The following is a 13,290-nucleotide window of genomic DNA, read 5'->3' as shown; positions in this document are numbered from 1 at the left end:
CCTTTACTCCCCCCTCCTCAACTCCCCCTCCCCCCCCCCGCCTCTCTCTTAACCTCCCCACACCCCCTCTCTCTTTCCCCCCTCCCCCTTCCTTCCTCAACTCCACCCCCCCTCCCCCTTCCTTCAACTCCCCCCTCCCCCAACTCCCCCCCTCCTTCCTCAACTCCCCTCTCCGCCTTCCTTTACTCCCCCCTCCTCAACTCCCCCTCCCCCCCCCCCATCCGCCTCTCTCTTAACCTCCCCACACCCCCTCTCTCTTTCCCCCCTCCCCATTCTCTCCCTCCCGGGGAGGGAGAGAGAGTCGGGGGTGGAAGGGGGGGGGCGAAGAGCCTGGGGCCCGAGCGGACAAAGAGCCCGGGGCCTCAGTGGAGTCTAGAGTCTCAGGACCGTCTTCTCGGCACCACAAGGAATGTATGATTCGGGGCCGGGGCGTGGGGGAGGGGGTGTGGAGCTTGACAGACGCAGCATGGGGGGGGGGGGGGCTTAACAGACATATGTTTGTCAAAAAGAAAGTGCAGTACAAGTAGTTACACTGTTATCTGGCTCATCAACTCAGAGATAACATGTTGTTTCTGTAAGATGAGTGCCAATTTCTCTATTAACCCAAAGCACATATCCTCTTCATTTGTTCAGTTTTTCTTTAATGGCAACAAGCATGTTTCAATCAAATCATCAATGACCTCTACTCTATCACAGCAGGCACTGACCAGAAAGCAAGAAAAATCAAGATCAGAATTATCTCCAATTGATTGAAAGATTATAATAGGTCAAGGGTCTTTGCATTTCAGTATTCAAAGGTTTACAGTGTAGAAATATAAAGTAGGCAAAGAAATGATGAAGAATTTGGAGGGTGTTTTATCAAAAAATAAATTCAAAAATTCTCTCCATTTAGGAAGGACTAAGAACAGGAAATCTTGTCAAATGTAGTTAAAATCAATAGAGCATTTCAAACATATTGAATGAAAAAAGGTGGACTGGAAACTAGCTTCTCTTGTTCTTTGGGTATTTTTTCAGGACCTGGCACAAACCGTAGGGCTCAATTTTCCCCAGTGATTTGGGCCCCTTTTTTTGGCCCAAGTTAAAAAACCAGTTTCCCCAATCAATTTTCCCTAGCGTAACTCAGTTAGTTACAATTTTTTTAGGCAAGTTTTTTTTTCAGCCACCTGCCACCAGTGCCAATTAGGCAAGTTTGGCCAGCTGAGTTACTCCAGTTCTTCTTAGGCCAATGTATGTGGCCTCTGCGGAAAAACCTTCTGAAGAGTTAAGGAAATCGGCGCAGGTGAGGAAATCGGTGCAGGTAAGTGTAGCAGATGCCTGGAGGGGGGGCGGGGGCGAGAGAGGGAGAGAGGAAGAAAATCTTTCGGGTATAGTTAGGTGCGTGGACTGGGAGAATGCCACTGGGAGAATGCCATTCGACCAAGGCTAGGGGCTGGGAGCGGACCGGGAGGCTACTCAGCCAGGGCTAGGGGCAGGGGAACGGGACCGGCAAGGCACTCGATGCTAGGGGCGGGGGAGTGGTTCGGGAGACCCTTTGGCCTGGGAGCGGACCGGCAAGGCACTCGAGGTGAGGGAGCAGGAGCAGACCGGGAAGCCCTTCGGCCAGGGCTATGGGCGGCAGAGCAGACCGGCAGGTCACTTGGTTGGGAGAGGGTGGGAGTGGAACGACAGGTCACTTGGTTGGGAGCGGACCGGCAGGTCACTTGGTTGGGAGAGGGTGGGAGTGGAACGACAGGTCACTTGGTTGGGAGCGGACCGGCAGGTCACTTGGTTGGGGGAGCAGACCAGCAGGTCACTCGGCCAGGGCTAGGGGCAGGGGAGCGGATTGGACGCCCTTCGCCCTGGGATAGGGGCAGGGATCGGCATCGGGAGGGGGGGACTTTAATAATGTATTTTTAAGTTGCTGCAATGCATTTTAGTGTTGCGAGCTGGCTGTATGTTTCACTTTGCAGCCTCAGCCCGCATTGCGTCCTTGGTTACTGTGGCAACCCAATCTTTTTGGCGCAGATCAAGGCTCCACCCCCAAAACTAAAGGACAGGTTAGGCTGCGCCAAAATGAAGAAATCAAATGGGGAAATTTAGAACATTTTTTTTTGGCGTACTTGGGCCCCATAAAGATGGGCCTAACTCTTCAATATACCAAAAAAAAGCTTTGGGGAAAATTGAGCCTATAATCCTCCAGTTCGTATCATATCCGTCTTTTTCCCGGGGCTCATTAAAGCATGGGCCTGCACCTAGATTCCCCAGTCGAATATAGGACCCTCGCCAGAGGCAGTGAGCCATGTTCAATAGGCTTCCCGCCTGTTATAACCTGAGGAATTCAAACCCCCTACACCTGATCCCATAAGAATAAGGCTTTTGTAAGTCCCAGCACTGGAGAACAGCATGCCAGTTCCCCAACAGGGTAGGTTTTAATAGAGCAGGAAGGCGGGGGGGGGGGGGGGGGGGGGGGAGGAGAAGAAGAGAGTAAGGTGTGTAGATGCTGCAGAGGCCAAGAATGTTCTTGGCGGCATCTTAATTCAACTCTGCTTTCTGTGAATCTGGAATGTGCCTATTTTCTTTTTGAATGCATTAACCTCATTCAGTCGTCATTGACTATGCCAAATGCAACGGTTTCCAAAGAGACCTGAGTACCCTTCCATTAATGAGAAGGAAAAGTAAACACTTTACATCAGTATGTGCTTTCTGATCAACAGAAAAGCTTTGCATCAGAAGTGTGCTCAGAAACTATAACATTATATCCAACTAATTTCTGAATTTGTATGCAATGACTGACTAAGGAAGAAACTTCTTCAATTATTTCACATTGCTTTCTTAGCTTATAAAACCCACTCCTCATCCTCTTTCTACTTCAACACAAAATGCCTCTCTACATCCACCTACTGGTTATTTTAAATACTTGGATCATATTTCCTCTCATCGTTCCAATGTAATAAATAAAATGTATAAAATAAGTGTTCAAATCGTTACATAACTCAATTTATCCATCTATCTTGCCTGTTTCTATTACACAACATAATAGAGATGTCCTGCCTGGGCAGTAATTCCTAGGAGCCAAAGTGGGCATTGATGGAGATATAGGGATAGTTCACCTGTCTATCCTTTTGACAGCAGAGGCACAAGTCCACGTTCCCTGTACCTTCATAAAACAAAAGGGAATCGAAAGTAGTACAAGAACAGAAACAAAATGTTACTGCACAATTTTAAGAACAATATCTTAATGCAAAGGAGCCATTCAATAGATGAAGAGTTCATCAACTTCAGAAGAACTCTGCTCTATTTCTATGGTACAATCCAAGTTCTCAGCTGAGGGCTCAATATCCAAGCGCCCTTTACAAAATGATGTGCATACACTAATGAATGGTTTTAAATCAAACATGATATTACCAAAGGGTAAATGTTCCTATAAACTGTACAAACTGAGTACAAGAAACCATAAGTGATATATCCTGAGGATTTTTAACCCTTTAATATCAGTCATCTCTGATCAATATTTAGGTGCGGTATGTTCCACAAAAGGCAACACTAGCTCTGTATTTTACCTCAGTTTGCAAAATGCGTGTGGAATATCCACAAAGTGAGCACAACTCTTAGGCTCGCAAAAGAGGTACTGTATTGCTAGTGACTAAGAAGGGGTTTCAGTAATGATTATAGAATTTAAAAACCTGCATAAATAATTTCAGAGGAAATGGGAGGGTAGCAAGCCAAACACGTCTAGTACTATTAAGAAAAGGCCTTTCCCAAAACATCTCGAGAGTTGTGCACCAATATTTCAACAACGCAGAGCCAATAAATTTCTATATCGGCTTGAAACCAGAATGCCAACAGCATATTGGCTGAAGACCATTTTACAAAATGGAGACCACCATGTAACAGAAAATCAACACAAGACAGCAGTTTCTCAAATACACCTACCTGTAGACGCATCTATATCAAAATCATCCTCCCCCTCATCGTCAACTTCTTCTGGCAAAAGCTCAGAATCATTCAGCTTTATATAACCACAAACATTCGATGACTTTAATCGCCCAATTTCCCGGACATTTTCAGATTTGTATGCCAACAATTTTTCAATAGGCGCAGAGTCAATAAACCTCCATAGTGGCTAGAAACCGGAATTAAAAAGTTACCGCCAGCACAAATAAATACGAGTAAAAATCTAACTGAGATCTTACAACTCACTTTCAACAATTTTAATATAAAAGGATCTGCTAAAGTTAAAAGAACCTGCATTTATATAGTGCGTTTCCTATATTATAATAGTGACTACACTTCAAAAGTACTTAATTGGCTGTAAAGCGTTGTGGGATGTCCTGAGTTGGTGAAAGGCGTTATATAAATGAAAGTATTTATTTTTAGACACAAATATACAGTCCCAACGTCCTTCACAAATGGAAATATACTGAGGTGTAACAAAGCCTGGTTCAAAAGAGGACTTTTTAGGGGGCTTTTAAAGGAAGAGTGAAAGAGAGAGAGATAAAGGCAAAGAGGAATGGACTTCCAGAGTGAAGGCTCGGTCACCAATTATGGAACGAAGGTAGCGGTGTTGCAGAATAGGCTAGAGTCAGGAGACTGAACAGTGAGGAGGGAGACAATAGATTAGAGGAGGTTGCAAAGGTAGGGTGGAGCAAGGCCATGGAAGGATTTGAAGACAAAGACAAAATTTAAACATACCCTGTAATACATTGAAGGTCAAAGTGTCAGTGTAAGTCAATGAGGATGGGGTAATGGGCAAGCAGAACACAATTAGTTGCGCTTCAGAAGTAAAAGTTTATAGAGGGTGAAGGATTAGCAGCCAGAAATGAGGACATTGGAATAATTGAGTCTAGAGATGACAAAAGCATGAATAAAAGTTTCAGTGGCAGAGAGACAGACAATGTTGTGTAGTTGAAAACAGACAGTCTTGGCAATGAGTCGAGTGTGAGATTTAAAGCTCAGCTCAGGGTTGAATTGGATCCAATAACTGATACTTTTCTACAGTGCTCCACACAAGCAAATAGAATAGAATACAAATGCTTCATGAGCATATCTTAGCCATAAAAAAGGCCAACAGCATTTTTGACTTTATAAATAGGGGCATCGAGCAATGTTCCCTTTAAGCTGCACTTTGGAGGTTCTGCACAACTGGCTCGCTGTGGATGCACGATATTTTGAATAGGGAACATTGGCATAGAGTATAAGAATAAAGAAATAATGATAAATTTGTAAAAAAACGCTGGTTAGGCCAGAGTTGTGTGTGCAATTTTGGGTACATTATAAAAAGAATGCTAAAGACCTAGAGTGTGTAGGTTTACCACGATGATACAAAGAATGGGTAACTATAGTAATCAGGAGAGACTTGATGTACTAGGACTGTTTTAATTGGTGCAGAGAAGGCTAAGAAGACATTTAGGAGAGGAAATTAAAATAATGAGGATTTTACAGAGTAAATAAGGAAAGACAATTTCTTCTGGTTGAAGTATCAGTGACAAATAGTCATCAATTTAAAATCATCACTAAGCGAGTGAGGAGAGGGGGGGCAGGAGAACTGTCTTTATGCAGCGGGTTGTGGGAGGATGGAACAGTGAGTGGTTGAGGAAGAGATTACTGCATCTTTTAAGGAAAAATTAGGGAAGATTTGAAGCAGAGGAAGATACAGGACTACGATGAGAGAGTGGGTGGTGGGATTAGTTTTGGACCACTCCTGCAAAGAGCTGGCACAGACACGATAAACCAAATGGCCTCCTTCTGTGCTGTAAACTTAATGGTTCATACGTGTATTAAAATCCAATATCCTTCAACTTTTTAACTCTAATGTATGCATTTTTAAGCGTCATTCTGCTTTACCGCATTACATAGGTTTTGTGTTGAACTTCTATTAAGTTCTGCAGACTACAGGGTTTCAAGACTTGACTTTTAAAAAAAAGGTAAATTAAAATCATGAATACCTCTATGTTATACTCTCCTTCATCAGTAACAATTCTGGCAGTAAAATCCTCTTTATCAATAAGAGCCCGGACTTTTGAACCTGGTTCACCTTTTGTTTAAAAACACAAGTTTGATACAATTAGACTTCTGATCCTTCAGTTTACAGTTTCTTCTTCAACATGATTCAGTCTTTACAATCATTTTATTTTGAGTTAGGACATCCAGAGTGTTAATTAAAGTGGTCTTCCATTGGCACAGTTGAAAATGGAGGGGTACAGCTGAGCCATAGACGATAGATCTCTGATTCAATTTGTGCTCTCAATAGGGGTGGTATGTAATTAATAATTATTAGCATTTGTGGTGCTGAAAACCTATCACATGGTTAAGAACTTATGCAAAATACTATTTTGAGACATTCTGGCAACAATTACCAATTTTTTTTTTACTGTGAAAATACTGTACAGGAAAAAGTGGCAACCATAAAAATGCTGTTACAGTAACACTAAGTGGCATCTGTCCATATCAACTTGCATTTCTAGATAGACACAGCTTTGTGTTAAGTCCACATAAGTCAAGATTTGTTGCAAAGCCTCAGTAAGGAACTCCTGAAAGGAGGCCAAAAATTTATATGGAAATATAAACTTAGCTGCTAGAAAATTAAAGACTCCATTGACACATCCATTGTTTTATTCTGCTCTGGTTTTGCATAATGTGAAAGTGATCTTGTAGAAATTGAATATTCAAAAGGCAATATGTGCTATTACCTGATTACATCAACTCCAAGTCTCCCTGGGCAGCAGTCAAGCAGAAAATACTATTACAGTAATGAAGCTGCTCAAGCAACTATTTTAACTTAAACACTAAACTATGAGCAAACAATAAAATTTGAACACTATAATGCTGCTCATCATATAGCTCTTATTTTCCCCTCATTATTTTCTCTAATAATATTAAAGTAATATTTTCCCCTATATAACCTACCTTAAGCTTTATTTTCCCTCTAAAATATCAAATTTAAATAAATGCTTTTATTTCCCCAATGTGTTTTCTTCTGCCCGTCATTTTGTTAGCTGAAAGCAAGTTTGAAAAACTGCATTTTCATCAGTTTCAAAATTTCAGTGAATCAAAAGCCCAGACTTTGAAGACTGACATAGAAATGGTTTTAGGGATCAAAAGTAGGAAGAAGACTGCCAAATGGATATACCCATCATTGCCCTGAGGCCAACACCTGGAAAATAACTCATCTGCCACACTCAAAAAGTTGAAGGAAAACATTAGTGCAGTGCAATACAATGAATGGTGTGTACTTACCCCATCATCCCTTTGTATCATATGCTTCTTTAACTGACCTTTGCATTTATATCTACCTACATAAAAGTCTGCCGCACTTCAAAATGTCAAAAGTATAAGAGAAAGGCTTCCCCCCACCGAGCTGTCAGAACTTCACGAACAAATCTGCAAACTTACCCTCATCAACAACTTGCATTTCCACAGTGCTCCTAATGTAGAGAAATATATTAATTCAACCTCCCCACCACCCCCCCCCCCCCCTTTTCTGGAAGATGCTGATTCCTATTGGGGTAAAGTTGCACATGTTGTGGCAGACCAATGCCTCCTCACCCAAGGAGATATGCTTCATGTGGCAGATTAATCAACAGTCTGCCAGTGATCGTAGATGGGTGGTTACTTTTTAAGCATGCGCCTCTGATTTCACCGACTAGAAAATGGCAAAAGTAGAGAGAAGTTTTATGATGCATCTTGGAAGTTGTACTATTTCTAAGGGAGGTAAATAATCACGAGTAAATAAATCGGGGTGAATCCATGAAGGTGAGAATTATATGCATCTGTTGAAAGGAGCGGGATTGACAGGCCAAATGTTCCCTTCCAGTGCTTTAGTTTCTTGTATTTGTAATAAAAATGGTAAATGTTCAGCATTTTTGCAAGCACACCATCTACCTAGGTTTGAACAAACCAGTCTTTCGTTAGGGGTAAAGAGCAGGAGGTGTATGTGGTTAAAATTTAGACATTTGTGAAGTGGGTGCTTATAAGTCCTGTGCAAATTCAACAACAATTTTTGTTGAAGTTATCTGTAAAAGTGGGGGGGGGGGGGGGGGGGGAAAGAGAGGGGGAAACCGTACTCATGTGCGGCGAATGAGGGTACGGGGCCCAGACGAGCAGAGGGTCCAGGGGCAGCACGGGCCTGCACACACTGCAATATGTGCGCGCAATAGGTCCGTGCAGCAGAGCAGGTCTCCAGTCGTCCTGGTTAAGCCTTGCCACTGGATAAAGACCTAGTTCTATCAAGCCCGTGTAGTGGTTGATGTACAACGGTCACCACACGTTAAAAAAAATCCACACACAGGCATCTTCCACCCCCTCAACTGGGGTTCAGGACTGAAACATCGGGTCCTTCATTGAAACATGTGAACTCATGTGGAAGCAAGTCATCCTCGTTCAAGGGACCGCCTATGATGATGATGAATGTGGAGAAGTCTCAAAGCTCTTGACAGGGCAGTTGATCATGAGTAGACAGTAAGGGGGTGGGGATGGAGAGAAAAAAGATAAAGGAAGGCGGCCAGAAGAGGCAAAAAGCAAGGTCAGGAGGAAGGTTCTAAGGAGGTTTTGAACTCGGGGAGAGGGATGGAAAAGTAGAGATGCTTAAGGAAATGGGCAAGCAAGATGACTGAAGAAGGGGGGACTCCCTTGCACATGGGAAGCCAGTGGAGCTTTGTAAAGACAAGAATGATGAGATGCAAGCCTCAGCAAGGTGGGATCACTTGTAGTTTATGAATGGTAGTAGCTGGGTGGCCAGCAAGGAAGGGGTGTTTCAGCAGTGGAGAAGGAGGGGTGGGGGCAATGGCATGCAATGTGCAGACATGAAGAAAGCAGTCTAGTCAACAAATCAGATATGGAGGAGGAAGCTGAGCTTAGGCAATGGTCTCCCACATTCTACTCTACGTAAACTTGAAGTCATCCAAAACTCTGCTGCTGTGTCCGAATTCACACCAAGTCCCATTCACCCATCACCACTGTGCTCGCTGACCTACACTGGCTCTCGGTTAAGCAACACCTCGATTTAAAATTCTCATCCTCGTTTTCAAATCCCTCCATGGCCTTGCCTCTCTGTAATCTCCTCCAGCCTTAATATCATCCGAGTTATCTGTGCTCCTCCAATTCTGGCTCTGGAGCATCCCCGATTTTAATCACACAACCATTGGCGGCCATGCCTTCAGCTGCCTTCAAGGCCCTAAGCTCTAATTCCCTCCCTAAACCTCTCCATCTCTCTAGCTTCTAACTCTTTGTCCTCCTTTAAAGCGCTCCTCAAAATCTAACTTTTTGACCAAGCTTATTCCCTAATATCGCCTTCTGGGTCAGTGTCAAATTTTGTTTGATAACGCTTCTGTGAAGCTCCTTGAGACGTTTTACCACATTAAAGGTGCTATATAAATACAAGTTGTTATTGTTGAACTTCCACACTTCTGGATCAAGTGTGAGGTGGCAGCCGAGAGATGGAGTTGAGATTGAAAGTATGTAGATGTTGCCAGAAGACTAAGTGAATGGTTTCTGTTTGCTGACATTAAGCTGGAGATAGTTTGGTTCATCTTAATGTCAGATAAGCAGTAAGAAATAATGACAACAGGTTGATAGAAGTAGAGCAGCTGACCTAATTTGGAGGTGTTGAGACTGTGAGTCAGTGCAAGGTAGGACAGGAGGGATAGGCGAGCAGGATCTGGTGCAGGACAGGATGCAGGCAGCAGAGTTTTGGATGAGTTGAAGTTTACAGAGGATGAAAAATGGCAGGTTGGTCAGAGGAGTACTGAAACAGTCATAACAATGTAAGAACGTAAGAGCAGAAGTAGGCCAATCAGCCCCTCGAGTCTGTTGCACCATTTAATTAGATCATGCCTGATCTCTATCTGAACTCCATTTACCTGCCTTGGTTCCATAACCTTCGATATCCTTGTCTAACAAAAATCTATCACTCAGTTTTGAAATTTTCAATTAATCGAGCCTCAACAGCTTTGGGGTGGGGGGGGGGGGGCGGCGGAGAGAGAGCTCCAGATTTCCACTACCCTTTGTGTGAAGAAATGCTTTCTAACATCACCTCTGATTGACCTAGCTCTAATTTTAAGGTTATGCCCCCTTGTTTTGGACTTCCCACCAGAGGAAATAGTTTCTCTCTATCTACCCTGTCAACTCCTTTGATCAACTTAAACACCTCAATTAGATCATCCCTCAATCTTTTATATTCAAGGAAATACAAGCCAGTCTATGCAAACTGAGCTCATAATTTAACCCCAATAGCCTCGGTATCATTCTGTTGAATCTGCACTGCATCCCCTCCCAAGGCCAATACATCCTTCCTGAGCTGCGACAGTACTCCAGATGGGGTCTGACCAGAACTCCGTGCAGCTGTAATATAACATCCACCACTTCTTATTCCAGGCAACTTGAGATAAAGATCAACATTCTTAATTACATTTTGTACCTGTCCACAGCTTTTAGTGATTTCTGTACTTGGACCCCTAAACCTCTCTTCTCTTCCAATTCCTAGCTGCTTGCCATTTAGAAAATACTCTGTTGCATCTCCGTAGTTCCAAAGTGGATGACCTCACACTGGGCCCAAGTTTCGGCATCTGGTGAAAACGGCGCACCTACGAGACCTGCCTGGGCTCGAAGGTGCACCGGAATATTCTGCAGCAATTCTCCGGTCCTCCTGGACCATGCGTGGCGTGGAGTGCCGCAGCGTAGACTCCCTGGGGGGGGTGGGCGTGGATACCGGGAAGGGGGGGGGTGGAGCGTGGGTACGGGGAGGGGAGGGGGGTGAGGATACTGGGAGGGAGGGGAGGGGAGGGGAGGGGAGGGGAGGGGAGGGGAGGGGAGGGGAGGGGAGGGGAGGGGAGGGGAGGAGGGAGGGGAGGGGAGGGGGCGTGGATACCGGGTGCGGGGGCGTGGGTACAGGGGGCTGGGGGGCGTGGGTACCGGGAGGGGGTGGGAGGCGCGTGGCAACCGGGGTGGGAGGCGCGTGGCAACCGGGGTGGGGAGGAGGGGGGGAGAGCGTGGCAACCGGGGTGGGGAGGAGGGGGGGAGAGCGTGGCAAAGGGAGGGGAGGGGGGGGGAGAAGGAGCGTGGCAAGGGATGGAGGGGAGGGAAGGGGAGGGAAGGGGAGGGGAGGGGAGGGGAGAGGGGGGCAAGGGACGGAGGGGGCAAGGGACGGAGGGGGGCAAGGGACGGAGGGGGGCAAGGGACGGAGGGGGGCAAGGGACGGAGGGGGGCAAGGGACGGAGGGGGCAAGGGACGGAGGGGGGCAAGGGACGGAGGGGGGCAAGGGACGGAGGGGGCAAGGGACGGAGGGGGGCAAGGGAACGGAGGGGGGCAAGGGACGGAGGGGGGCAAGGGACGGAGGGGGGCAAGGGACGGAGGGGGGCAAGGGACGGAGGGGGGCAAGGGACGGAGGGGGGCAAGGGACGGAGGGGGGCAAGGGACGGAGGGGGGCAAGGGACGGAGGGGGGCAAGGGACGGAGGGGGCAAGGGACGGAGGGGGGCAAGGGACGGAGGGGGCAAGGGACGGAGGGGGGCAAGGGACGGAGGGGGCAAGGGACGGAGGGGGGCAAGGGACGGAGGGGGGGCAAGGGACGGAGGGGGAGGGGGGGCAAGGGACGGAGGGGGGAGGGGGCAAGGGACGGAGGGGGAGGGGGGCAAGGGACGGAGGGGGGAGGGGGGCAAGGGACGGAGGGGGGAGGGGGGCAAGGGACGGAGGGGGGAGGGGGGCAAGGGACGGAGGGGGGAGGGGGCAAGGACGGAGGGGGGAGGGGGCAAGGGACGGAGGGGGGAGGGGGGCAAGGGACGGAGGGGGGAGGGGGGCAAGGGACGGAGGGGGGAGGGGGGCAAGGGACGGAGGGGGGAGGGGGCAAGGGACGGAGGGGGGAGGGGGGCAAGGGACGGAGGGGGGAGGGGGGCAAGGGACGGAGGGGGGAGGGGGGCAAGGGACGGAGGGGGGAGGGGGCAAGGGACGGGAGGGAGGGGGGCAAGGGACGGAGGGGGGAGGGGGGCAAGGGACGGAGGGGGGAGGGGGGCAAGAGGACGGGAGGGGGGAGGGGGGCAAGGGACGGAGGGGAGGGGGCAAGGGACGGAGGGGGGCAGGGAGGGGAGGACGGGGGGCAAGGGACGGAGGGGGGCAAGGGACGGAGGGGGGAAAGGGACGGAGGGGGGAAAGGGACGGAGGGGGGAAAGGGACGGAGGGGGGAGGGGGCAAGGGACGGAGGGGGGAGGGGGGCAAGGACGGAGGGGGAGGGGGGCAAGGGACGGAGGGGGGAGGGGGGCAAGGGACGGAGGGGGGAGGGGGGCAAGGGACGGAGGGGGAGGGGGGCAAGGGACGGAGGGGGGAGGGGGCAAGGGACGGAGGGGGGAGGGGGCAAGGGACGGAGGGGGGAGGGGCAAGGGACGGAGGGGGGAGGGGGCAAGGGACGGAGGGGGGAGGGGGGCAAGGGACGGAGGGGGGAGGGGGCAAGGGACGGAGGGGGGAGGGGGCAAGGAGGGGGAGGGGGGAGGGGGAGAGGGGGGAGGGGGGCGAGGGGGGAGGGGGGCAAGGGACGGAGGGGGGAGGGGGGAGGGGGGCAAGGGCTGGAGGGGGGAGGGTAGCAAGGGCTGGAGGGGGAGGGTGGCAAGGGCTGGAGGGTGGCAAGGGCTGGAGGAGGAGGGTGGCAAGGGCTGGGAGGGTGGCAAGGGCTGGAGGGGGAGGGTGGCAAGGGCTGGAGGGGGAGGGTGGCAAGGGCTGGAGGGTGGCAAGGGCTGGAGGGTGGCAAGGGCTGGAGGGTGGCAAGGGCTGGAGGGTGGCAAGGGCTGGGGGGGGGGGGGGGGGAGGGTGGCCAGGGCTGGGGGGGGGGTGGTCAGGGCTGGGGGGGGGGGGGGGGGGGGGAGGGTGGCCAGGCGGGGGGGGGGGGGAGGGTGGCCAGGGCTGGAGGGGGGGAGGGTGGCAAGGGATGGAGGGGGGAGCGTGGCAAGGGATGGAGGGGGGAGGGTGGCAAGGGATGGAGGGGGGAGGGTGGCAAGGGATGGAGGGGGGAGGGTGGCGGGGGGTGCGGGAGGGTGGCAAGGGATGGAGGGGGGGTGGCAAGGGATGGAGGGGGAGGGTGGCAAGGGATGGAGGGGGAGGGTGGGCAAGGGATGGAGGGGGGAGGGTGGCAAGGGATGGAGGGGGGAAGCGTGGCAAGGATGGAGGGGGAACGTGGCAAGGGATGGAGGGGGAACGTGGCAAGGGATGGAGGGGGAACGTGGCAAGGATGGAGGGGGAACGTGGCAAGGGATGGAGGAGCATGGGTGGGGTGCACTCAATGATCGAAGGGCCGGGGAAGAGGAGCAGGGGTGCCTCCTTCCAGCCTCTCC

The 13,290-nt window shown here is 49.8% G+C and overlaps 1 long non-coding RNA gene across 1 annotated transcript; it reads right to left on the bottom strand.

Moving 5' to 3' along the window:
• Window positions 1–3,000: 3,000 nt before the first annotated feature.
• On the bottom strand, window positions 3,001–6,009 carry LOC139250510 (uncharacterized). The gene is made up of 3 exons (XR_011591315.1): window positions 5,925–6,009; window positions 3,913–4,102; window positions 3,001–3,136 (listed from the first exon to the last, which is right to left on the bottom strand). It is a non-coding gene; the product is annotated as an uncharacterized lncRNA (long non-coding RNA).
• Window positions 6,010–13,290: the final 7,281 nt, after the last annotated feature.

This window comes from Pristiophorus japonicus, unplaced genomic scaffold (assembly GCF_044704955.1).
Source record: "Pristiophorus japonicus isolate sPriJap1 unplaced genomic scaffold, sPriJap1.hap1 HAP1_SCAFFOLD_3832, whole genome shotgun sequence".
Lineage (NCBI taxonomy): Eukaryota > Metazoa > Chordata > Chondrichthyes > Pristiophoridae > Pristiophorus > Pristiophorus japonicus.
The sequence above is the reverse complement of the archived record's forward strand: the minus strand, read 5'-3'. Positions and strand labels throughout refer to the sequence as shown.